Genomic DNA, 24,370 nt, shown 5'->3' on the forward strand with positions numbered 1-24,370 from the left:
CCAGCGCCCTGTCCCGCTGCTGTCCCTTATTGATGATGTCCCTTAAATTTCCCGGGTTTCAAAGGAATCAGCACCTCTCCCTCCCTCCCTGCCGGCCAGGGAGGAGGGAGGCTCCAACTGTGTTGCTTGGCTGCGTTGCTCACCCAATAAGGAGTCTAAGAACGACTGGGGGGTGGAGATTGCATGCCTTGTGCCGATCAAACAGGCCGCGTTGCCTGGGGACTCGCCTTTGCTCAGCGCTTTTCAGCGGAGAGGTAATGGTGGTTTTCCTTGCTGCATCCACTTTGCCGGGTTGCTGTGCTGTGGGAACCACCACTTGAGGCTTCGTTTGGCTGTTGGCTGGGCTTTCTGCCTTTGGCTCGGAGGGGCTCAGAAGTTGCCCAGAAAATCCCTTATTTTGGCTGCTGATCCCTTATTTTCGAGGCTGCTGGTCCCTTATTTTCAAATCTGTAAGTTGACAGCTATGGTCTCTAGAGTTAAACGCATTGCATAAACCAGGGGTGGAGAAAGATCCTCTGTCCAAGATCTTGGAGAGCCACTGCTAGTAAAAGGTAAAAAAAGGTAAATGATCCCTGGTTGGTTAAGTCCAGTCAAAGGTGACTATGGGGTTGCGGCGCTCATCTCGCTTTCAGGCCAAGGGAGACGGCGTTTGTCCACAGACAGTTTTCCGGGTCGTGTGGCCAGCATGACTAAACCGCTTCTGGTGAATGGAACACCATGATGGAAACCAGAGCTCATGGAAACGCCGTTTACCTTCCCGTCACTGCGGTACCTATTTATCTACTTGCATTGGTGTGCTTTCAAACTGCTCGGTTGGCAAGAGCAGGGACTGAGCAACAGGAGCTTACCCAGTCATGAGGATTTGAACTGCCGACCTTCTGACCTGCAAGCCCAAGAGGCTCAGTGGTTTAGACCACAGCACCACCCGCGTCCCTAAACCTTTGCCACTTTACCTTTGCCACTGCTAGTCACTCACAATAGACACCCCTGGGACAGATCAACCATTCGCAAGCTGAGTTTTGGAACACATTAGTGTGACACATAAGAGAATTGCTAGTATGCTGTGTGGGCAAAAAAAACTCCCTACAAATAACCCCACAGTCAATTATTTAAACACTTCTGCAAGCTGGCTGTGTATGCACACTAATATATTTTGCATCCAGTGCACTTCCACTGGTTGTTTGGGAAGAATTGTGCTTATGCCATTAGCCACAATCCATAGCTTTCCTGCATCTCTCTTGTTTTTTCTTGAGAAATGCTGTGTTTTGATGCCTTTCCCCCCAACCCACGAAAGCCTCTTGACTTTCCCCCCTTTTGCTCTCTGCTTCAACTGCCCCAAGGCTTTCATGGTTAAGAAAGGGCAGCGATAAGGTGGAAGCAAACATACAGCACAAACACAGGTTTCGCTTGCAACGCAAATGTGATGTGGGGGCTCTGAGACGACTGGCTCTCCCCGACAAATGCCTCCTGCTCCCTTCAGCAAACATGAGTTTAGGTCTGGGATCACGTGTTCCTTGAAGCAATGTAGTTCTGCCTTAGTACAAGCTTGTGGGGATTATATTTTTTAATGGAGTAATGGGAGAAACTTTAACCAAAGCTGTACTACCATTCTGGCTCTAGCAGCACATTGACAGCTTGATAAACTACTGTAACAAAGGAGACAGTTGTGCTGTCTTGTTTGCTATTATTATTATTATTATTATTATTATTATTATTATTATTATTAACAGAGATGGACACTTTAGTGATAAACCCAGATGTCTAGTCAGAATATCTAGACACTTACCGTATTTTTCACTCTTTAACACGCACCTGACCAAAACACGCACATAGTTTTTAGAGGAGGAAAACAAGAAAAAAAAATCTGAATGAAACAGTGGATGTATCATTTTTGTGCTTCATGCTGTGGCCACAGACATGTGATTTGACGGTGAGTTTGGGGTAGCCCAATGCAAAAATCCTGAGAATCCATGTGGATCTGTGCTTTGTAACCACATTTTTGCACCATTGCAGCCCCAGGCAACAGTGGGTGCGTGATTTTTTTGGTGCAGGCTGGAGCCATAGACATGCTATGTGATCTGATGGTGAATTTGGGGTGACCCTGAGGCAGAATGCAGGAAAGCAGCAGCCTCCTCTACAGCTTTCCCTCCTCCGTGACGCGGGATCTGATTTTTGCCTGATTTTTGCCCCTGCACTCGGGCCAGTCTGCTCCAGGGACCACACATTCGCTCAATAACACGCACAGACATTTCCCCTTACTTTTTAGGAAAAAAAATGTGAGTGTTATAGAGAGAATAATACGGTATTTATTGGAGAACTGAACGGAGTTTGAAAAAGCCACCGATTCCTACAGCCAACAATTTTGTCTTATTTGTACTTATAGTTAAGCAGGGGTGGTTTTTTTTGGGGGGGGGGATACAGCAACTTGCAAATCCTGTTTAGGTGAATGGAGGGGCTGTCTTTCAAGCTGCCTTTAGTTCTTATGGGGGGGGGGGTCTGTCTTCACGTATGCTGCTTTCAACCTGCTGCAACAGTATTTCTTTATGCTCTTTATCTTTTATTTTTGTTTGTTTGCTAATAAAATAAAATTTATTTCAAAAGTTGGTAAATAAACGGATGACCTGGGTTCACTTCAGGAATAGCTTCCTACCATTTAGCTGCTTCCGGATGCCAGAGAGAGAGAGAGAGGTTTGTGCCTAACCAAATCAAAACGGAGGGTTGCTCTTGATAAATTAGTTCTGCCAGGGGTGTTGTTTGGTGGAAGAAGGAGGCAATTTCCATCCTCTATGCCAGGGGTCAGCAAACTTTTCCAGCAGGGGGCCGGTCCACTGTCCCTCAGACCTTGTGGGGGGCCGGACTATATTTTGGAAAAAAATATATGAATGAATTCCTATGCTTCACAAATAACCCAGAGATGCATTTTAAATAAAAGCACACATTCTACTCATGTAAAAACACGCTGATTCCTGGACCGTCTGCGGGCCAGATTTAGAAGGCGATTGGGCCGGATCTGGCCCCCGGGCCTTAGTTTGCCTACCCATGCTATATGCTTATAGCTGGTTCATTCTCCAAATGTGCGTCCTTATGCCATCAAAACAGCACCATCTGTATGGAAGAGGGAGGAGGCACTGATGTGTGTTGGGCAATCCCATCATTTGCAGCTGTAAAACAAATATTTAGAGAGGGGAAATGCTGGTGGGGACTCTTATGTACTGTCTTAGATCAATAGGCAAGTAGGATCCTAGAAGACAGCAACCTGATTGGCTTGCAGAACCCACTCAATCAGGCCACAATAGGATACATACTAAAATGCTACATCCAATTGGCCTGCAGGAGCAGCCCAATCAGGCTCCAGAAGGGGAGCAGAATCAACCAATCACGCGGGACCCCGTCACGGGGATTTGAACCGCCGACCTTCTGATTGGCAAGCCTGAGGCACTGTGGTTTAGACCACAGCGCCACCTGCGTCCCATGATGAGCTGAAATAGAGAGCATGAAATCACTACTCAACTCTGAGTATATTTCAGGGACCCAGCAGCTACCACCACAAAAACCAGCCTAAGACATGCTCCGTGACCACAGAATGCTGGTTGTTTGTTGGAGAGAACAGGGTAATGACAGCAGAAACCTGGAGTGGAGAAATGGAATGGTGTATCCTGGAAAAGGGGATGTCTGTCTGGCTAGAACCCTGAAACTGAGCACTCCACCCTGCTGCAAGCACCACTTATAGATGACAGCTAATTCGGTAACCGGGAGAGGGTGTGCCCATTGCCTCTCAGCTGCATTTGCTGCCGTGGCCTTGTCTGTTTCCAATTATCTCTGCATCGCGGGATAATTGGATCACGCAGCAGGATTACCTGCTCTCAGAGGAGGAGGCTGCGTGTGGCATCACTGCATGAGTCACCGCTGTGAGCTTGCTGCCTTCTAAATCAGGACAGACACATGCTCAGAAGAGACTTCGGCAGAGAAAGAGGCAGTAGCCTTCTCCAAAGTCACACCTGAAAGCTAAATCGTCACTGGGCTCCAGAGTGACAGGCAGACCTAATTTTCATTTGGATAGAATGGCTCAGCTATCGGATGTGTGGAGAGAAAAGTACTTTTGATTTATCATGAAAACGACCATTCAAATATCAGCTGAACGCTATGACGAAAGAAAGGATTGCCTTCCATTCAGAGATGGAAAAATCTGGCTATTTCTGTTTCTCCCAGTTCCTGTCCCTGTTCCACCATCTTCAATTCAGAAACATTACACAGTTCACTATTGTTGTTGCTGTTGTTTGTTGTTGTTTAGTCGTTTAGTCGTGTCTGACTCTTCGTGACCCCATGGACCAGAGCATGCCAGGCACTCTTGTCTTCCACTGCCTCCCACAGTTTGGTCAAGCTCATGCTGGTAGCTTCGAGAACACTATTCAGCCATCTTGTCCTCTGTCGTCCCCTTCTCCTTGTGCCCTCCATCTTCCCCAACATCAGGGTCTTTTCCAGGGAGTCTTCTCTTCTCGTGAGGTGGCCAAAGTATTGGAGCCTCAGCTTCACGATCTGTCCTTCCAGTGAGCACTCAGGGCTGATTTCCTTCAGAATGGATAGGTTTGATCTTCTTGCAGTCCATGGGACTCTCAAGAGTCTCCTCCAGCACCATAATTCAAAAGCATCAGTTCTTCAGCGATCAGCCTTCTTTATGGTCCAGCTCTCACTTCCATACATCACTACTGGGAAAACAGTTCACTATATTACATTTTAAAAAAACTTTTACAAAACATTTCTGAGCATTTTAGTTTTGTACTGGATACACATTTCAATGCAATTTTGCTTAATGTATGATATTTACTAATTACTGCAGTTTTAGGTAGACTTTCTACCCACCTTTGGCTGGAGAACTTCACTGCAGAAGTGTGAGTTTCAAAACATAGATGTGCTTCAGTTTATATTATTTAGAAAAGTACAAGAATCAAACTGATTTTCTGCTTCGATCCTACATTGAATTGCAGATGCAGGAAATGTGAAAAGCAATTCAAACATAACGGGGTTGCATTCTGCTCAGTCCTGCTCAAAGTAGACCCATTGAAATAAATGAACATAAATTACTTGTATCTACTAACTTCAGTGGGTCTATTCTGATTAAGACTACCATCCCATGTGAAGAAGCATACTAGTTTCAGGACAGCATCAGCTACACAGCAGCGCCTTAATTCAGAACCATACAATTTCAGGACTCGATACAACTGTGGAGGAAAATGAATGTATAGAACTGAAAAGGTTATCTGAATGTTTACTTGCAGTGACCTAGTGTTCCCGTTGCAACCAAAAGCGAGGCATGGTTTTTTCTGGAAAGCTAAATCCTCTCATTATTATAGTTTTGAAAATCCTTGGAGCTTTGCTTTGAACTTCAACCAAGAAAAACCCAGTCTTATAAATAATAGCGTTTGTTGATTGGATGAAGGACTGGGTCAATATTGGTTTTGGCAAGTGGTTCTGGCTGCATTTGCTTGGAGAAATATGTTGGTCACAGTGCTAAAAAGTTATGTCAGTATGTGCCTCTTTTCCTTGGAGCTCTGCTGCGAAGGGGGGCGGAAATAGTTTCCAAAGTAACTTCCAGAATTTAACCTAGTGTTTGGACACTCACACACATATATGAATGAGATGCCTTGGACAAAAGTAAATTTTACAGGGGTGAGAGAGGAGAATTCAGTGCAGGATATTCAGTTTTCAGCAGCAGTCCCATATTTAGAGAGCCAGTGTGGTGTAGTGGTTAAGAGCAGTAGTCTCGTAATCTGGGGAACCGGGTTCGCGTCTCCGCTCCTCCACATGCAGCTGCTGGGTGACCTTGGGCCAGTCACACTTCTTTGAAGTCTCTCAGCCCCACTCACCTCACAGAGTGTTTGTTGTGGGGGAGGAAGGGAAAGGAGAATGTTAGCCGCTTTGAGACTCCTTAAAGGGAGTGAAAGGCGGGATATCAAATCCAAACTCCTCCTCTTCTTCTTCTTCTATTCATGCTTGCTCTCCCATATTTTGCCTTTTGGAGAGACTTTGGGGTTGCCAGGCTAAGGAGCTCAAGGCTGTTGGTTAAAAAAATCCAACAACCTAAGTTACACATCATGGCAGGGAGGAAAGGACAGTGGTATAGCCCTTATCGAGGCTGGAGTCACAGGGAGGCAAGCTGTGCCCAGGCTGGGCCTTCAGTGCTTGGGTGACAGCGGTGCCTCCTTCTCATGGCTGGCCAAAGGAGATCTGTGTGTGCCCCAACCCTGGGCCAGTTGAGAGGGAGGTACCGTATTTTTTGCCCTATAAGACGCACCTGACCATAAGACGCACCTAGTTTTTAGAGGAGGAAAACAAGAAAGCAATGCAAAGTCTCTTGAGCAAAGAGCTAGGAGCGCTCCAGCTGCGCTCAAGAGGTTTTGCATTGCTTTCACTGAAGCCAGGAGAGCAAGAGGGATCGGTGTGCACCGATCCCTCTCGCTCTCCTGGCTTCAGCGATAGCTGCACAGCCTGCATTCGCTCCATAAGACACACACACATTTCCCCTTACTTTTTAGGAGGGGGAAAGTGTGTCTTATAGAGCGAAAAATACGGTAAATAACTCCCATATTTATTGGTTGGTGGAAGGAGGGAATGGAAGGGATGTGACTACAGTCATATCTCGGGTTACAGATGCTTCAGGTTGCGCGTTTTTGGGTTGCGCACCACACAGAACCCGGAAGTACCAGAACGGTTACCTCCGGGTTTCGGTGCTCGAGCATGCACAGAAGTACTAAATCGTGACCTGCGCAGGCGCGGCGCTGCAGGTTGCAAATGCTGCGGGTTGCGAACATGCCTCACGCATGGATCACGTGCGCAACCCAAGCATCCACTGTACAGGCACAAAACCTTTCTCATTCTAAGTGCATTCCACCTTTGGTGTGGATAGGAAAAAGCACAATCGTCCTCCTAAAAACAGTGACCAGTGGTGTGGATAATCCTATTCACTCCCAAAACATTACAATGGCCCCCTAGACTCCTTTTAGCACAGTCCTATGCCAAATGCAGTCCTATACATGCATGTTGCTTTCTCCCCTCCATGTTTAGTAAATCGGTAAGAATTCAGGTATGATATCAATGGAAGATCCAGTTGCAACTTTGGTAGGGCAACTGAAAGGATGTTCTCCAGGGAGTAAGAAGAGAATTGACTGGTAATTTATGGCTGGGGTGACTTTTGAGAAACAAGAACTGTGCCTGGAATGCAAGTTTGGCTAACATCTGGGAAAGCTCAATTATGCTAAACATTTCCAGTTATATAAGACTGAGTCAAAACTCACTGAGGGGAAGGAGAATTAGAAGCAAAATGGAAACCTTCCAGAGCTTCTTAAGTTTATGGCAGCGAAGTGTAGGAAATGAGTTTAATATGTTCAAATTTAACGCTACTTTTAAATTTCTTAAGGTGAATAAGATGGGATCCAAGAAGCTACTTTATGTTGCTTACATCCTCCACAAATGCTCAGGGCACGATTTGTAGGTTTTGTCCTCAAAACAACCCAGATTTGGATGACAGATAGCAAATAGCCAAGGTCACCCTCTGTGCTTCATGGCTTAGTAAAGCCTGAACCTATATCTCCTTTCAGTACTGTACTATTTTCCTCCTGCTTCACTTCCAGTCAGTGCATATCCCATAACATTCTGCTGAAATTCCATAATTTTTCAATACCACAAATATTCTGATTTATTTTGGTCCTGCTTTTGTTGTGCTGGGCAGCAATAATGTGGCAGCATTGGGGAGCATTTTGCGATGAACTAAAGCAGAATTAATCCACCACTCGTCCACCATTGCTGTCTCAAGAATTTACTTGTTGATCTGATAAAATTAATACTGCAGGTACAAACAGTATTGAAAGTGTGACAAACCTGAAAAACATCAAGAAATAAGGCATTCAGGGGAAACGAACTGAAAAGCATTTTGGTACACAGAAGAATCCGAAACATAACATTTTAGGGAAAGTATAGTTGTTGTGTTGGTCGCGGAGTGTTTATTTTCCTTGATCTGTGTTGTTAACCTCTGGAGTGCTTTGAGGCCTGGCACAGGCTGAGAGAAAGGATATTTTTGAAAGCAATTGGCTTTCCGTGTGGAACGCTGCACTTGGCTTTGACTCTTTACACACAGTACGCTATGGTAACTAATTAGCATAGAAATCCAAATATTGTGTCCATTCCTTAGGGCAAAACTACATGTCAACAGAAAACCATAGATTTCCTGGAGCGAAGTTATCCTCATAAGTCGAATGCTGTGGTGGGAATGCTTGCAGGGAAAATCACTAGGTAGGAACATGCAGGCCAATTCTGAGTCAGGCTCCCTTTGGCTATGTACACATTAGCAGCTTAAAATGGAGCAAAGTCGTCGTCCTGCCTCCCCTCCCCCGCATTTCAAGTCATATTGTTGCATTGCTGTGCACACCAGGGAGAGGCTGAGGATGGCTTCATCCGATGTGCGTTACCTGCTCAGTAAGAAATATTCACTGTTATCCATAAAACAGAATGCACTTCCATGTAAAATGAGGAGCAAGGTGGCTGAACGAGGGTGTGCCAATGATGATGTTACTGTTACAGACCCTCCAAGTGTCCCTATTTACCAGGGACAGTCCTGGATTTACAGAAGCCATCCCAGTTTCTGATTTGATCCTGGAATGCCCCACTTTTCCTTAGGCCATCCCTATTTTCATCAGAGAAATGTTGGACGGAATGGAGTTATGCAACCCCTGAGCCAAGGAGATGAGTATATAGCTTTTAAAGGTAAAGGGACCCCTGACCATTAGGTCCAGTCGTGGCCAACTCTGGGGTTGCAGCGCTCATCTCACTTTATTGGCCGAGGGAGCCGACGTACAGCTTCCGGGTCATGTGGCCAGCATGACTAAGCTGCTTCTGGCGAACCAGAGCAGTGCATGGAAATGCCGTTTGCCTTCCTGCCGGAGCGGTACCTATTTATCTATTTGCACTTTGACGTGCTTTCGAACTGCTAGGTGGGCAGGAGCAGGGACCGAGCAACGGGAGCTCACCCCCTCGCGGGGATTTGAACCACCAACCTTCTGATTGGCAAGTCCTAGGCTCTGTGGTTTAACCCACAGCGCCACCCTCATCCCCTATCTTTTAGAAGACATCTAAAGGCACCCCCTAGCTTTTATAAGACATCTTAAGGCAGCTCTATGTAGTGAAGTTGTTTAATGTTTTATTATGTTTTAAAATATGTTGGAAGCTACCCAGAATGGCTGGGGCAACCCCATCAGATGGGCAGGCTATTATTATTATTGAATAGGACGTCCCTGTTTTCTTTGATATAATTCTACTCAGTATTGATCCAGAGTAGATTCCAATGTATAGTTAGCAGAGTAAAAACTTAAACACGTTGCAGGATTCCCAAAAAACAGACCAGTGGCGATTGCATTTCATCCAGCACAGCTTTATTGCTACTGAAGGCAAATGAGCATCATGGTCACAAATCCAATACATTCAGGATTGGCGCTGTCCATAAGAAAACCAGTTGCAGCAGACTTAACTTAAACTTACAATAACTTACAATAAGTCTAAACCTTAACACTCAGCATATTATGTACAGTATGACCTTGACAGAAAGAGATAACAGAGTCAGTTTAATCAAGCTGTACTCAGCTTCTCTAAAGGTATAACCCAAACATCATGAACCTTCTGCTTGTTTCTTTCACACAGAGAAGCTTCGTGAACCCTCTTGAATTAATTAGAATAGGAAAGATCACATCAGATCAATGCTTTCTGTTCTAAGAAATGCAACTGGCATTTTCCTCAGAGAACTGCTGGAGGGTATGGTTTAATTTTTAAAGCGCTTTGTGGGTTTTGTTTCACTTTCTTTACAACCAAGTCATATGCAAGTGGTTTCGTGTGCCCATACCTGCACCCACCCACCCCAAACTCTCACTGTCGTCAATACATGCGTTGTCATTTGCATATGCACAATGGCAGTCTGGAATGTGCACACCTCAGCTGGAATACAAACTGAACTTAGCTCAAATCGGATGGAAGCCAGTTTAAGGAGAAATACGTACATTGAACGGCAGCATTTCTCAAGAAAGTACAGGCTAGATAGGGATTGTGGATTGTGCCTATATGGCTTCAGACACCAGCAGTGGCAGTGCACTGGAGCCAGAATAAATTGGTAATGTGCACACAGCCTTGGTGTTTGCACAAGATAATTAGGAGGATCCATGATGTTAGATTTCTGAAATTTTAGGCATCTTTTGCTAGACTGGAGACTTCAGTTACAAATATATTTTTAATGCCTTCGAAGTGCTTTTAAAAGAAAAAGCTTGTGGGATTTGTGGAATTAGAGTACCTTAATAATAATGAGATGAAAGGATCTGTGAATTTGCACCCCTGAGCTGAATAATCTATTTTTATCTAGCAGAGAATTCTCTGCAGAGAATTCTGTAGAGAACATCAGGCACCAGAATGAAAGTTTTTAAAGCAATTTTCAAAAAAATTATATTTGTTTATTTGAGCTGTGGATGTTCTCCAGGTAATTAGTTACACATGTTTTGGTTGTGCCCCAGGGTTAGTAAGTTCTTGGATGAGGTAATAAATAGATGGTGTGGCTTTGGAAACTGACAACCGCAATACCCCAAACATCCAGTAAGTAAGAACATTTGAATCTTTAAGAACTTTGAAATCCAAAGAAACCACAGAGGGGAAAAGGAAAATCCAGCCATCGCATTACATAGCTGTTCTGTGAAGGAGAAAAATACTATAAAAAATGGAAATCAGAACCAAACATTCTTTCACCATCCTGAAGAGCTGAAAACAAGAAGGAGACTATTTGCCAGGGGGCAATTTACCCCAGCATTTCTGCATAAATCATTGTGTGCAGCGATGACAGTTTGGTTCCTGCCTGGACTTTTGTGGGGTAGGGACTCAAAGGGTTCTCAAGGCTTGGCTAAGCTAGGCTGCCTAGGTCTCTCCTGAGGCATCTTTCCCAGGACAAATACCTTGGGGTGATCCAGGTCAGAGAGCTTCCCAGTGGCAGCGAATCCATGACCATTAGAAAAATTGTTGTTGCTGTTGTTTAGTCATTTAGTCGTCTCCGACTCTTCGTGACCCCATGGACCAGAGCACGCCAGGCACCTCTGTCTTCCACTGCCTCCCACAGTTTGGTCAAACTCATGCTGGTAGCTTCGACAACACTGTCCAACCATCTCGTCCTCTGTCGTCCCCTTCTCCTTGAGCCCTCCATCTTTCCCAACATCAGGGTCTTTTCCAGGGAGTCTTCTCTTCTCATGAGGTGGCCAAAGTATTGGAGCCTCAGCTTCATGATCTGTCCTTCCAGTGAGCACTCAGGGCTGATTTCCTTCAGAATGGATAGGTTTGATCTTCTTGCAGTCCATGGGACTCTCAAGCGTCTCCTCCAGCACCATAGTTCAAAAGCATCAATTCTTCAGCAATCAGCCTTCTTTATGGTCCAGCTCTCACTTCTATACATCACTACTTGGAAAACCATAGCTTTAACTATACGGACCTTTGTTGGCAAGGTGATGTCTTTGCTTTTTAAGATGCTGTCTAGGTTTGTCATTGCTTTTCTCCCAAGGAGCAGGTGTCTTTTAATTTCGTGACTGCTGTCACCATCTGCAGTGATCATGGAGCCCAAGAAAGTAAAATCTCTCACTGCCTCCATTTCTTCCCCTTCTTTTGGCCAGGAGGTGATGGGCCCAGTGGCCATGATCTTCATTTTTTTGATGTTGAACTTCAAACCATATTTTGCGCTCTCCTCTTTCACCCTCATTAAAAGGTTCTTTAATTCCTCCTCACTTTCTGCCATCAAGGTTGTGTCATTTGAATATCTGAGGTTGTTGGTATTTCTTCCAGCAATCTTAATTCCAGCTAGGGATTCATCCAGCCCAGCCTTTCGCATGATGAATTCATGCGCAGTTTCTACTTGCTGCCCGGGAGATGAGCTATGCACTTGGTCCCACTCTGCACCTCCGCATGAATTCTTAGCCATGGCATTGAGCAGAGGGCATAGATTGGCTCCTAATTCTTTCTCCCGCTTTGAGCTGGGCTGTGAGTGTCAGCTTGCATTTCTTAGTACAGAGAGCATTGATCTGATGTGTAGAGATCTTTCCTATTCTAATTAATTCAAGAGGGTTTTGGAAGCTTCTCTGTGTGAAAGATACAAGCAGAAGGTTCAAGATGTTTGGGTTATTCCTTCAGAGAAGCTGAGTACAGCTGGCTTAAACTGGTTCTCTTATCTCTTCTGTCAAGGTCATGCTGACTATAATAAGAGGCCAGAAGGAGTCCGGGTTTTGCTTTCTCTTTCTACCTCTCTTCCTTCTGGTGTGCTGTTCTGTTCATAGTATGCTTAGTGTTAAAGTTTACACTTATAAGTTATTGTAAGTTTAAGTTAAGTGTGCTGCCATTCCTGAATGTACAGTGGGACCTAAGGTTACATACACTTCTGGTTACATACGCTTCAGGTTGCAGACTCCGCTAACCCAGAAATAGTGCTTCAGGTTAAGAAGTTTGCTTCAGGATGAGAACAGAAATCGTGCTCCGGCGGCACGGCAGCAGCAGGAGGCTCTATGAGCTAAAGTGGTGCTTCAGGTTAAGAACAGTTTCAGGTTAAGTACGGACTTCCGGAACGAATTAAGTACTTAACCTGAGGTACCACTATATTGGATTTGTGACCATGATGCTCATTTGCCTTCAGTAGCAGTAAAGCTCTGCTGGATGAAATATTAATTGCCTCTGGTCTTATTTTTTGGGAATCCTGCAACCTGTCTACGTTTTTACTCTGCTAACTATACATTGGAATATGCTCTGGATCAATACTGAGCAGAATTCCATGACAGTGAGTTCACAGCATACTAAGCGAGGGCTGGGGGAAACTAATTTGCTTCTCAGAATCTCCTCCACTGAACACTCAACCTTAAAGACATCCACATTTCATTGGGTGTAAAACAAATTATTGTTTTAACGGGGATGGGGTTTTCAACTTGGGTGGGTGCTGTGTTGTTTGGAGGGTGGGGCTGTTTTAAACTGTTAAATGTTATAGGTTAATTTTTGTACTTGTGTGCTGGAGTATTGTTTAGGGACATTTGTTACATGTGCATTGTTTATTAGCATGTATACATTAGTATTATTGTTTTGATTGTTTTGATTATGTTTTGATTATTTTTATTAACCTGTGTGGAAGACTTGCAACGTATCAGCATGTGTCTAGGGCTTGTTACCCAACATAACTTTGACTAGCATGGATTTTTTGAAGTAAAATAACAGCACATAATTCTCATGGGAAGAAACAAGACCTTTTAACTGCTATGATCACACCCATTTTATCGTGTCCTAACAGATCTTGCACAGAAAAGCGCCAAAAAATTAGTCACATTTAATAAACAAAGTGCAAAGATGGAAGGGGTGTGCGTGAAATATCATTCTTCTCCCCTGGCTATACGCATATTCTTTCATGATTTGTACTGTGCTGCTAAATGCATAAATATTTGGGGGGAGGGGGATTACCTCACACTAGATGTCAAAGCAGCATTTCCCCAGCGAATTTTCCCATAACTCGTTGCTGTTCCTTCCCTCACTTTTGCTGGAGTAATTTGCAGCTACTTCTATTTCCACATGGGACGCGGGTGGTGCTGTGGGTTAAACCACAGAGCCTAGGACTTGCCGATCAGAAGGTCGGCGGTTCGAATCCCCGTGACGGGGTGAGCTCCTGTTGCTCGGTCCCTGCTCCTGCCAACCTAGCAGTTCGAAAGCACGTCAAAATGCAAGTAGATAAATAGGTACCGCTCTGGTGGGAAGGTAAACAGCGTTTCCATGCGCTGCTCTGGTTCGCCAGAAGCGGCTTAGTCATGCTGGCCACATGACCCGGAAGCTGTACACTGGCTCCCTCGGTCAGTAAAGCGAGATGAGCGCCGCAACCCTAGAGTCAGTCATGACTGGACCTAATGGTGAGGGGTCCCTTTACCTTTTACTATTTCCACATATGTGATGTGCTCCAATGTCTCTGCTAACCAAAACCACTGATTCCCAGTAAATCCCAGCATTCGAGGACACTTATTTGGTTAGTCAGTTTCATACAATTTATATACTGCTTGGTTGCAAAATAAAAATAAAAACCCATCAAGGCGTGAAGCAGAGTTATGACAGGACAGCCATCCTTCTTGTCCCCGTGCTTTCATTGCACTTCTCCAACTTTCCCTCCACTCAGGAATAACGACAGAGAGAAAAACTATGTCCCTTCAATTTACTTTTCCAGAGACCGGGCAACCAATGTTGGTGACCTTGGGCCAGACATGGCACCAGAAACTGAATGGAGACTGTCAAGAGGAGAGACTATACCCCTACCCCATTACATTGCATAATATTCACTTCAAAGCCTACTGGTGCCCAGTGTTTCCTCTGTGAATTGGCCAGGAATTTCGTAGAGTTATATGGAAGAAGAGATAGAAGTTCAGTAAGGTGCCGAAATCCTAAGGGAGCAGAAAAGACCACTTATGTATGTGACCACAGCTGCACAGATGTTATTGGCCAGGAGATGGAAAGAAGAAAGAAAGAAGAATGGCAGATCAAGTTGACGGATTGTACCAAAATGGCTCAAATGACCGGAAGAATCAGAAATCAGGAAGACCAAAATTTTAATAAGGAATGGGGGACATTTATAACCTATCTTAAAAACAATTGTAAACAGTTAAAATCAATAGTAGGATTTGGATATCCCTTGTAGTGAATTCTGGACACAAGGGAGATGTGAAAGATGTGGATGATCATACAAGATGCAGGAGAAAAGGACTAACCATAGGACCCACAAAGGGGAGGAGGGAAGTCCTAGAGATTTTTTGGAATCTTGTTTCTATGTTGTATTATAATAATAATAAAATTTTATTTATATCTCGCCCTCCCCAGCTGAAGCCGGGCTCAGAGCTGCTAACAACAGTAAAATGATACAACATTCTAAAATCATTTCATTATAAAATCAGTTCAAATTAGATTAGTGGCAACTATTGGGCTAGAGTTCTGTGAAGATTGCCAAAGGAGGGGGTCAGGCTGTGCCCTGGCCCAAGGCCTGGTGGAACAGCTCTGTCTTGCAGGCCCTGCGGAAAGATGTCAAGTCCTGCAGGGCCCTAGTCTCTTGTGACAGAGCATTCCACCAGACTGGAGCCACAGCCGAAAAAGCCTTGGCTCTGGTTGAGGCCAGCCTAACCTCTCTGTGGCCTGGGACCTCCAAGATGTTTTTGTTTGAAGACTGTAAGGTCCTCTGTGGGACATACTAGGAGAGGTGGTCTCATAGGTACGAGGGTCCTAGGCCATATAGGGCTTTAAAGGTTAAAACCAGCACCTTAAACCTGATCCTGTACTCCATCAGGAGCCAGTGCAGCTGGTATAGCACTGGGTGAATGTGATCCCGCAGCGAGGACACCATAAGGAGTCTCGCCGCGGCATTCTGCACCCGCTGGAGTTTCTGGGTCAGTCTCAAGGGCAGCCTCATGTAGAGTGAGTTACAATAATCCAGTCTGGAGGTGACCATCGCGTGGATCACAGTGGCTAGGTCAGGACGAGAGAGGTAAGGAGCCAACTGTTTAGCTTGGCGGAGATGAAAAAATGCTGCCTTTGTTATAGCTGCAATCTGCGCCTCCATGGAAAGGGAGGTGTCAAATATTACACCCAAACTCTTAACGGACGGTGCTGGCACTAATTGCGCCCCCGCAAGAGATGGGAGTTGCCCCCCCAATCCCATATCGTCCCGACCCAGCCAAAGGACCTCTGTCTTCGAAGGATTTAACTTCAACCGGCTCCCATGTAACCATCCAGCTATAGCTTCCAAACATCTGATCAGTGTGTCTGGGGCCGAGTCAGTATGTTCGATATGTGACTAAAAGGTTTTAATCTGAAAAACCAAATAAATAAACATTTGGGGGAGGGGGGGGTAGAAGCTCAGTGAAGAAGGTAACTCCAACAATGGAGACCAGGTGGATTCACTTAACAGGGAGAAGCAGCAGCAGCACTTCAGAAACCTAACTACAACTGGAATAAGAACACCACTAAATACATCTGGACCAATGTCGTACCCCATAAATTGCTGCTATATGAGGATTGAACTGCATTGTGTTGTGTTGAGAAGCAAATTGCTAGATGTCGCAAAAGCTTCCTTTGTGGTTGAGGTCCATCAGGATCTTGCCTTCCCAAGGCAGGTGAATATAAGCCAGACAGAGAAGACCCATACCTTTCAAGATCCATACCTAGATAGTCTCCAGTTGTCTGGCTGCCTAGCAAAATAAACTTTCCCTCCCTGGGTGGGTCTTGAACAGGACGACTTTGTGAGCTTTCTCCAGGCATCCTGCCCACTGAGTTACGCAGGTGCTGTGTTGTATTGGCTCTCTTGCTCTCCTGTACTGGGATTTGAACTCCTGGATGTAGGGATGCCTTGGCACTGTCAGTAGTGGGGTCACTACTATTTTCCTTGTCACTTCCTTTTATCTTTCCATTTTCCTTTTATAAAGGTCTCTATCCAAAGGGAGATCTTTGGTTTAATGTCACCCTAGAACAGTGTTCCCCAACTTTGGGCCTCCAGCTGTTTTTGGACTACAATTCCCATCATCCTTGACCACTGGTCTTGCTAGCGAGGGATGATGGGAGTTGTAGTCCAAAAACAGCTGGAGGCCCAAGGTTGGGGAACACTGCCCTAGAACATGGGTAGGCAAACTAAGGCCCGGAGGCCGGATCTGGCCCAATCGCCTTCTAAATCATGAGCAGAATGTGTCCTTTTATTTAAAATGCATTTCTGGGTTATTGTGGGGCATAGGAATTCATTCATTCCCCCCCATATAGTCCAGCCCCCCACAAGGTCTGAGGGACAGTGGACCAGCCCCCTGCTGAAAAAGTTTGCTGACCCCTGCCCTAGAACATTATTTTTTATTACCGTATTTTTCACTGTATAAGACGCATCAGACCACAAGACGCACCTAGTTTTTGGAGGAGGAAAACAAGAAGAAAAAAATCTGAATCTCAGAAGCCAGATCAGCAAGAGGGATCGCTGCGCAGTGAAAGCAGCAATCCCTCTTGCTGTTCTGGCTTCTGGGATACCTGCGCAGCCTGCATTCGCTCCATAAGACGCACACACATTTCCCCTTACTTTTTAGGAGGGAAAAAGTGAGTCTTATAGAGCAAGAAATAAGGTAATTTTAATTTTTTTTGCTTTTTTCGGTTTAAAAATAATCGTTGGGACCACACTGATTCTCAGGCAAAGCAATAACATTGGACTTATTTTCAGGTGGACATAACTGGGTGTGGCCTAATACAGTGGTACCTCGGATGTTGAACGCAATCCATTCCGGAAGACCTTTCGACTTCCGAAACGTTCAAAAACCAAGCTGCAAAGGGCGATCTGCAAATTCAATGGAGAAAATCGAGGGAGGAGGACTCAGCGAAAGCCGTTCAACTTCCCAGGCATGTTCAAAAATGGAAGCATTTACTTCAGGGTTTTTGGTTTTCGAAAACCGAAACATGTGGCTTCCGAGATGTTCAACAGCCGAGGTACCATTGTAATCCCAATTACACACACCTGGTGCTGTATAGAAACATGTTTAGGGGATTGTGGCGTGAAAATCTTTAAAGACTGAAAGCGTTAGGATGACAAACCACAGTCGTCTTCTTTTGTAGACTGGCATTAGCAGTGATTCTGACTAATAAGCAATCACTCAACGAATGGTGAAAAGCCTTTGTTGAAATAAATGCAGCCAAATATTTCATCACAATGCACTTGCAAGCCACAGTTATGCAAGCATAGGCCACATGTGATATATTTTACAGAGCTTTAGAGTGGAAGAATTCCTTGTTATGAATGTCAAAGTCAATTGATTTTATTTTTTATTTTTGAAAAGGATTCCCGGCATTTCGTTGTGGCTTCAGACTTATTCTGTTTCAAAAATAAAATGGTTCCCAACCGATTCTATTGCTCAGGACCACAATACCTCAAAGACTCCCTCTTTCCATATGAATCTACCCAGACCCTGAGTTCATCAACTGAGGCCCTTATTTGTTTGCCTAAATGTAAACAGAGAAACTAACCTGGTAATTGCCTAACTGTGGCTCGTTCCATGACAAGCCTTTGCAGTTTCATCCAAAGGGAACATAGCAGTGTCGTGTTAGCCATGTCATTTTCGTGTGAATACTGTGAATACTGAAGAAGACATTTAACCCTGGTGCTCTGCAATGTCAGCTCCTCCTTGCTCGGCAGATTTTGCTTCCAGTAACATCGCCTATTCTGCCATTCAGCATGCTAAGGTCTCTGGAAATGGACTTTTCTAACTGCCTTCTTTGGTAGTTCTCATGGCTACTGCTGCCACTCTCAAAGTTCATTTCTTTAGGCTTTCAAGTCAACGTTTGAAGTTAGTGCTGGCATCATAGGGTTGTCAAGTCTGAGTTTTCAGGTTCTCCCAGTCCTCTAGGATATATGTAAAGGTAAAGGACCCCTGGATGGTTAAGCCCAAAAGCGACTATGGGGTTGCGGCGCTCATCTTGCTTTCAGGCCAAGGGAGCCGGTGTTTGTCCACAGACACCTTTCTGGGTCATATGGCAGGCATGACTAAACTGCTTCTGGCGCAACAGGACACTGTGATGGAAACCAGAGTGCACGGAATCGCCGTTTAGCTTCCTGCTGCACACACACATATATAATTTTTTATTAAATTTTCTGTTTTACAATTTAAAATACTCATTTTACATCCTTATCTGAAGAAGTGTGCATGCACACGAAAACTCATACCAATAACAAACTTAGTTGGTCTCTAAGGTGCTACTGCAAGGAATTTTTTAATTTTACATCCTTAAGATATCAATGACTTCCCTTCTTCTCTTTCCATGGTTCATTTTACATAGGATAAATCCCTGCATATGTTACAAAAACTACAGCATTCAGTATTCCATTATTACATCCATCAAAACTTGTTTACACTGTTGAATTTATCTTAATGCTGCCAGCATTTTCAGCTGTACACAGATATTTCCCATATATTCAACAAACGTTTTCCAATCTTCTCTAAACGTACGTTCTCCTTGTTCTCTTATTCTATATGTTAAGCCAGCAAGTTGTGCATATTCTGTCAATCTAAGTTGCCGTTCTTCTTTGGTTGGGACCTCGCTTGTTTTCCATTTTACCCTTTTACAAGTCTACCACATATGAAAAAACGTTCCCTCCACCTCTTTGCATCTCCAGTACTTATCCGATTCAATCTTATACATCTTACAATTTTTGCATTTTGAATACTGGCAGAAGAAATAAACAGTCTGGCTTTGGAGGCTATGGGGGAAATAATGCTAGTGCCAAGAGATTTTTGGCTATCAAAAGCAACTTCTGGGATGCTGGGATACTTGAGCTGATGCAACCTGAACATAGCTGTCAAGCGTCCCTTATTTGGCAGGAAAGTCCCTTATCCCAGCGCCATGTCCCGCTGCTGTCCCTTATTGATGATGTCCCTTAAATTTCCCAGGTTTCAAAGGAAGCAGCTCCTCTCCCTCCCTCCTTACCGGCCAGGGAAGAGGGAGGCTCCAACTGTGTTGCTTGGCTGCATTGCTCACCCAATAAGGAGTCTAAGAACGACTGGGGGGGGTGGAGCTTGCATGCCTTGTGCTGATCAAATCGGCTGTGGTGCCTGGGGACTCACCTTTGCTCAGCACTTCCCAGCGGAGAGGCGACGGTGGTTTTCCTTGCTGCATCCCCTTTGCTGGGTTGCTGCGTTGTGGGAACCACAGTTTGAGGCTTTGTTTGGCTGCTGGCTGGGCTTTCTGCCTTTGTCTCGGAGGGGCTCAGAAGTTGAACATACCTGTGCTCTGAAAATCCCTTATTTTGGCTGCTGATCCTTTATTTTTGAGGCTGCTGGTCCCTTATTTTCAAATATGTAAGTTGACAGCTATGAACCTGAGACCTGGTACTGATGGCATGAGTACTTGTTTTCCATTTGTTCAAATTGTGTATTTGCAAATGAGCTGCTTATCTGAAAAAGAACCACACATCTCCAGTGCTCTCTCCTAGCAAGGAGGCTAGCTCTGCAATTTCCCAGCTTTGGGGGCAGATTGACGTGAAAAACGCTAATATTATTATTACCATTATTACCATTTATTAAATTTGTATACTGCCCTACATCCGAAGAACTCGGGGCAGTTCACAGAATAAAATTACAAGATAAAAACACAAAATACATAATAAAAACAAGAAAAAAACAAACCAAACCAATAATGTCCCCTTCCACAAACACATTTAAAAGGATATAGGATGCTAATAAACTTTAATTCTTTTAATTTGAGTTCCCTTTTAAAGAAAACAACATGTTTGAATGCACTAAATGCGGGCATAATATGTCAGACATATGACTCACGTAAAAGCTGAGAGGAATTCCAAGAAAAATGAACGTGAAATTGAATGACATCCAGGATGCTGCAGCTTGTTTACGCTTGCAAGAAAACAGAAGTGAGGGAATAAAACCACACTGCTGGCCACAAGGGTCCATTGACTGGTTTTACTTGTGCTAGAGTCCAAGCCACTTGGTGAAGACTTTTGCCTTGAAAATCAAGATATAACTCCTTGAATAAGAAATTTTAAAAAAGCAGAGAGAGAAGCACAAGCCAAGAGGGCATTTGAATATATATTGTCTGCATGAGCCTTTGCACTGGCTCTTAAATAGGTGTCTGCACCTAAGAAGGAGAACATAGCATCGCTTTGCCACATTTACTAGGCTTGGAAATATGAGAGAGTTACGCTGAGCTGCCTCTCCCCTCGCACTGCCCACTGAGGGAAGCTGATGTGACTCTTCTCAGCACCCTCAGTGAGGGAAGCCACCTTTGCCTTCACAGCACTTTATATGTGAAGATGCTTAATTTATTTTTGGCTGCTATTCTGTTAATGTTGTTAATATCGTTTGCTGATTATATATTCTGTATTGATTTGTTAATCATGTAATATGACTTTTGCTTCAGTTGTGATGTTGGGCTTATTTTTTAGTTGTTGCTCTGTTAACAGTGTTTTATAATTGCAATTGTTTCGCTGAGTGAAAAATGAGATTCCAGAATTTCCTATGTGGGTGGTGAACTAGGGGGTGGGGGGGGAGAGCAATATACTGATTTTTTTGAGGTGGGGGGAGATGGTAATTCTCTCTCTTTTTTTTAATAAGATATTTATTGAAATTTTCAGAAAATAAGGACAGACAAAAAATAGAAAAATACAAGAAAAATGAGAAAAAAAGGATACAAAAAAGGAAAAAAACAGATAAAAATAGTTTAAAAAAATTTAATCCAATCATCACATATATTTCATTAACTTATTTCCCAGACCTCCTCACGCCTCCCTCCTCTGTATTCCAATTCATAATTATTCCAGCAAATCCTTCCCCTCTTTCAAATCCTAACCCTAATTCCTAATATTCTATCATCCCTTTACCTTAATCTATTTCATCTTATCTTATACATATATATAAAAGAAAAAAAACCTTAAAATTTGAAACTTAAATCTTAATTTTCACCAGCTTTTCCTGACCATAACCCTCTTACCTATTTCTTTAGACATTTTTATAAGAGCCAAATAGATTCCTTTCAACATTCTCCTAACATTCATCAATTTTATAAAACAGTCCTAATGGCAAAAATAAAAATAAGCAATCCAATATTCATCCAGCGTCTCTTCCTCCTGGTTCCGGGTTTTGTCAGTCCTTTTTGTCTTGTTAATCTAGCACATTAACCTGGCCACCTTATATCCGAGGCCCTCATGTCTCTTCCATGTCCCTTCCGCTGCACTTTTTCATATTTTCCTTTTATTCTTGGGTACTCCAGCTTGGTGATGTTTTCGACCCTTTTCAACAAATCCATCCCTTTTCCACAGTCCAGACTAAACTCGATGTAGTTTTTAAAATCGTGTTCCAGATTCCCTTGAAAGTTAAGAGCCCACCCTGCTCCAAACATATGGCGGCCCCTTTCCAAACCCGAAAAGCCCAAATCTCCCTGTACAGGGGGGTCTATCCAGCCCCCCATTTCCAAACCAGACCAGATTTTACCTTTCCCAGTCTGGTTTTCCCCAAGTTCCTTTATCAAGTCCAAACATTTATAATCCCGCTGGGCCGCTGCTCTCTCCGTCTCTGATACCCAAGATTCAGCAAAACCCTCTTCTCTCAATTGTTCTGTCATGGGACACTCCTGTTTTAATTCCTGAGTGGGCTCCATGTAGTTTCCCACTACCTGCTCAAAGGTTCTGGCCGCATTAGTCATAGAATCCATCTTCTGGCTTAACTGATCCAGTAGGGCACTTATTTTACAAAAAGCACCCAACAGTGCTTCTGAAGACATTGTTCCACAAGGTCACCAAGTCCTTTCCCACAGTTATAATCAGTGGCAGCTGCAGTTCCCAAGAATTCCCAGGAGTTTGTTACAATTTCACAATTCCCCTCTAGGGGGAAAAGTTTCTTGTTGTTCTTTCTCTTAAAACAATAGCAATAAAGTTTCTTTTTTATGATACCTTGTCCATATTTGTTCTTTAAACAGACGAAAGGAAACAATGGAGTAACTATGTTTCTCTTCTTTTAACTATCTGACAAAAACCTTTATTTCTCGTCAATGAGCTTCAAAATGTCAATTCTGACACCCCACTCCAGGGTCAAGACGGTGGAAAATTACTTTACTTTAAGTTCACTTCTGCAGGTCTAAACAAGTCAAAAAGGCTCCCCCTTCTTCTCCTGCTACCGAAGGGGGGGGGGTTCAGCAATTTCAAGTGGTGAAAGTCGATCCTTTAAAGTGGTTTTTTAAGACTCTAGTTTATGTTGTCTTTGCTTTGTTCTGGCTACAGGGGAACGGAAGGGTGACTTCCTGTTTGGTCCTTTCCATTTCAGTACCAAATTAGGGTAGATTTCTAAGTCCAAATTCCTTTTAATTTCACCAATTCTTGTTTAAAATCCAGACATTATATGTTCCAGTACTCACGGTTGATTATTTTAGATGCCAAATTGTCCCAGGAAAAAGGCAGCGCTCTCCGGCAATGGCTATGCAGCTTCGCTCTGCAGAAAAAGCAATTGACTCACAGCACCGCGCCACTTCCCCCTCTTCACTTCGGAGCCCGTTTGTGGGCTCCTTTGCGGTTTAGGGGGGGCGCTAAGGGTGCCCGCCGAGTCCCACGGTCACATGCTTCATCCGCCTGTGATTTCCAGAAGGGTCCCCGCTTCGCCGTAGCGGAAAAGACCCGTTTCATGCGGAGCTGGTCCCTCCAGTTCAGAGGGAGTCCGCCATTGCCGGTGGTGCCACCCCGGAAGTCGGGAGATGGTAATTCTCCTGACATTTGGATGGAGACAAATGAAATAATCAGAAAATTAGCTAGAACACTCCCTAGGCGCATGGGATTTATGAAGGTCAAATAACCAAGGAGCATCTTTTAAAACTGCCAAAGGGGGGAAGGGAAGAACAAGGCTTCAGAATGTCTCCCCTCTTACCTTATCTTCTGTGGCAGCAGGGGAGGCAGAAGACCATTCTCTGGGCTTTCAACTGAGCCAAAGATACTTGTTTGAAGGAGACAGATGTTTCCGATGTCAACTGATCCAAAAAAAAAAAGACAGTTCTCTGAAGCAGACAGACATCTGCAGTGTCAACCGATCTGAAGGGAAACAGCTGAAGGAGCTTTTAACTGATCTCAGGATCCTTTCAAACAACTCACCTGGTTTCCTGGGAAACAAAACATTCTGCAGCCCATTGTGAAGTCAGATCTTGGCCAAGGCCTCACCCAATGGACTGTGGGCTATCTCTCTCCATCTCAGGCCCATGTCAACACTTGGTATCTTCATCCACCTTCCAAGCCCCTTGATTTACCCCTCACTAGGGGGGCCAGGGCATCTGGAGCTGGGCTTCCCATAGTTCCCCACCCCCTGCCTCGCATTGCTATGGGAATCAAAGGGAATAAGGTGGGCCCTGACTGTGATCCAGTTTCCAACACCTCATGAAATTTCACCTGACTGCCCAGGGTGTTGGGTGGCCAGCTGTTCCTCATTTAGTCATTGTGTGTTATCGGTTCCAATGGTTTGAAAGTTCTTGCCTTTTCATTTTAGTGTGTGGGCTACAACTTCTCTTTCCACCTGTCTAACTCACCACCTCTAGGTAGCTTTCAAAAAACACATTTGTACTTTCAGGGGGTTTTACTTGGTGCTTTATTTTCACTTGAAAACCCACCTTTCCTCCAACGAACTCAAAGTGGTATATATGGTGTGCTTTCCCTGTCCAAATTATCCTCGCAATAACCCTCTGAGGTAAGATAGGAAAGTTTTTAATGTTTGAAATTGTATTCTGTTTTAATCTTCTGTTTAAAGCCCCCCAGAGTAGCTGAGGAAACCCAGCCAGATGGGTGGGGTAGAAATAA

General features: G+C 44.2%; 1 protein-coding gene across 1 annotated transcript in view; it reads right to left on the reverse strand.

Annotated features, from left to right (window-relative positions):
• Window positions 1-23,768, reverse strand: part of RBPJ (recombination signal binding protein for immunoglobulin kappa J region) — a 91,342-nt gene extending 67,574 nt beyond the window's left edge. Inside the window, exon 1 of the mRNA XM_083460025.1 lies at window positions 23,454-23,768. The gene's annotated coding sequence lies outside the window, so the exon portion shown is untranslated. The remainder of the gene's footprint in view (window positions 1-23,453) is intronic.
• Window positions 23,769-24,370: the final 602 nt, after the last annotated feature.

The sequence above is a fragment of the Podarcis liolepis genome (assembly GCF_965112155.1).
Source record: "Podarcis liolepis genome assembly, chromosome: 9".
NCBI classification, from domain to species: Eukaryota; Metazoa; Chordata; class Lepidosauria; order Squamata; family Lacertidae; genus Podarcis; species Podarcis liolepis.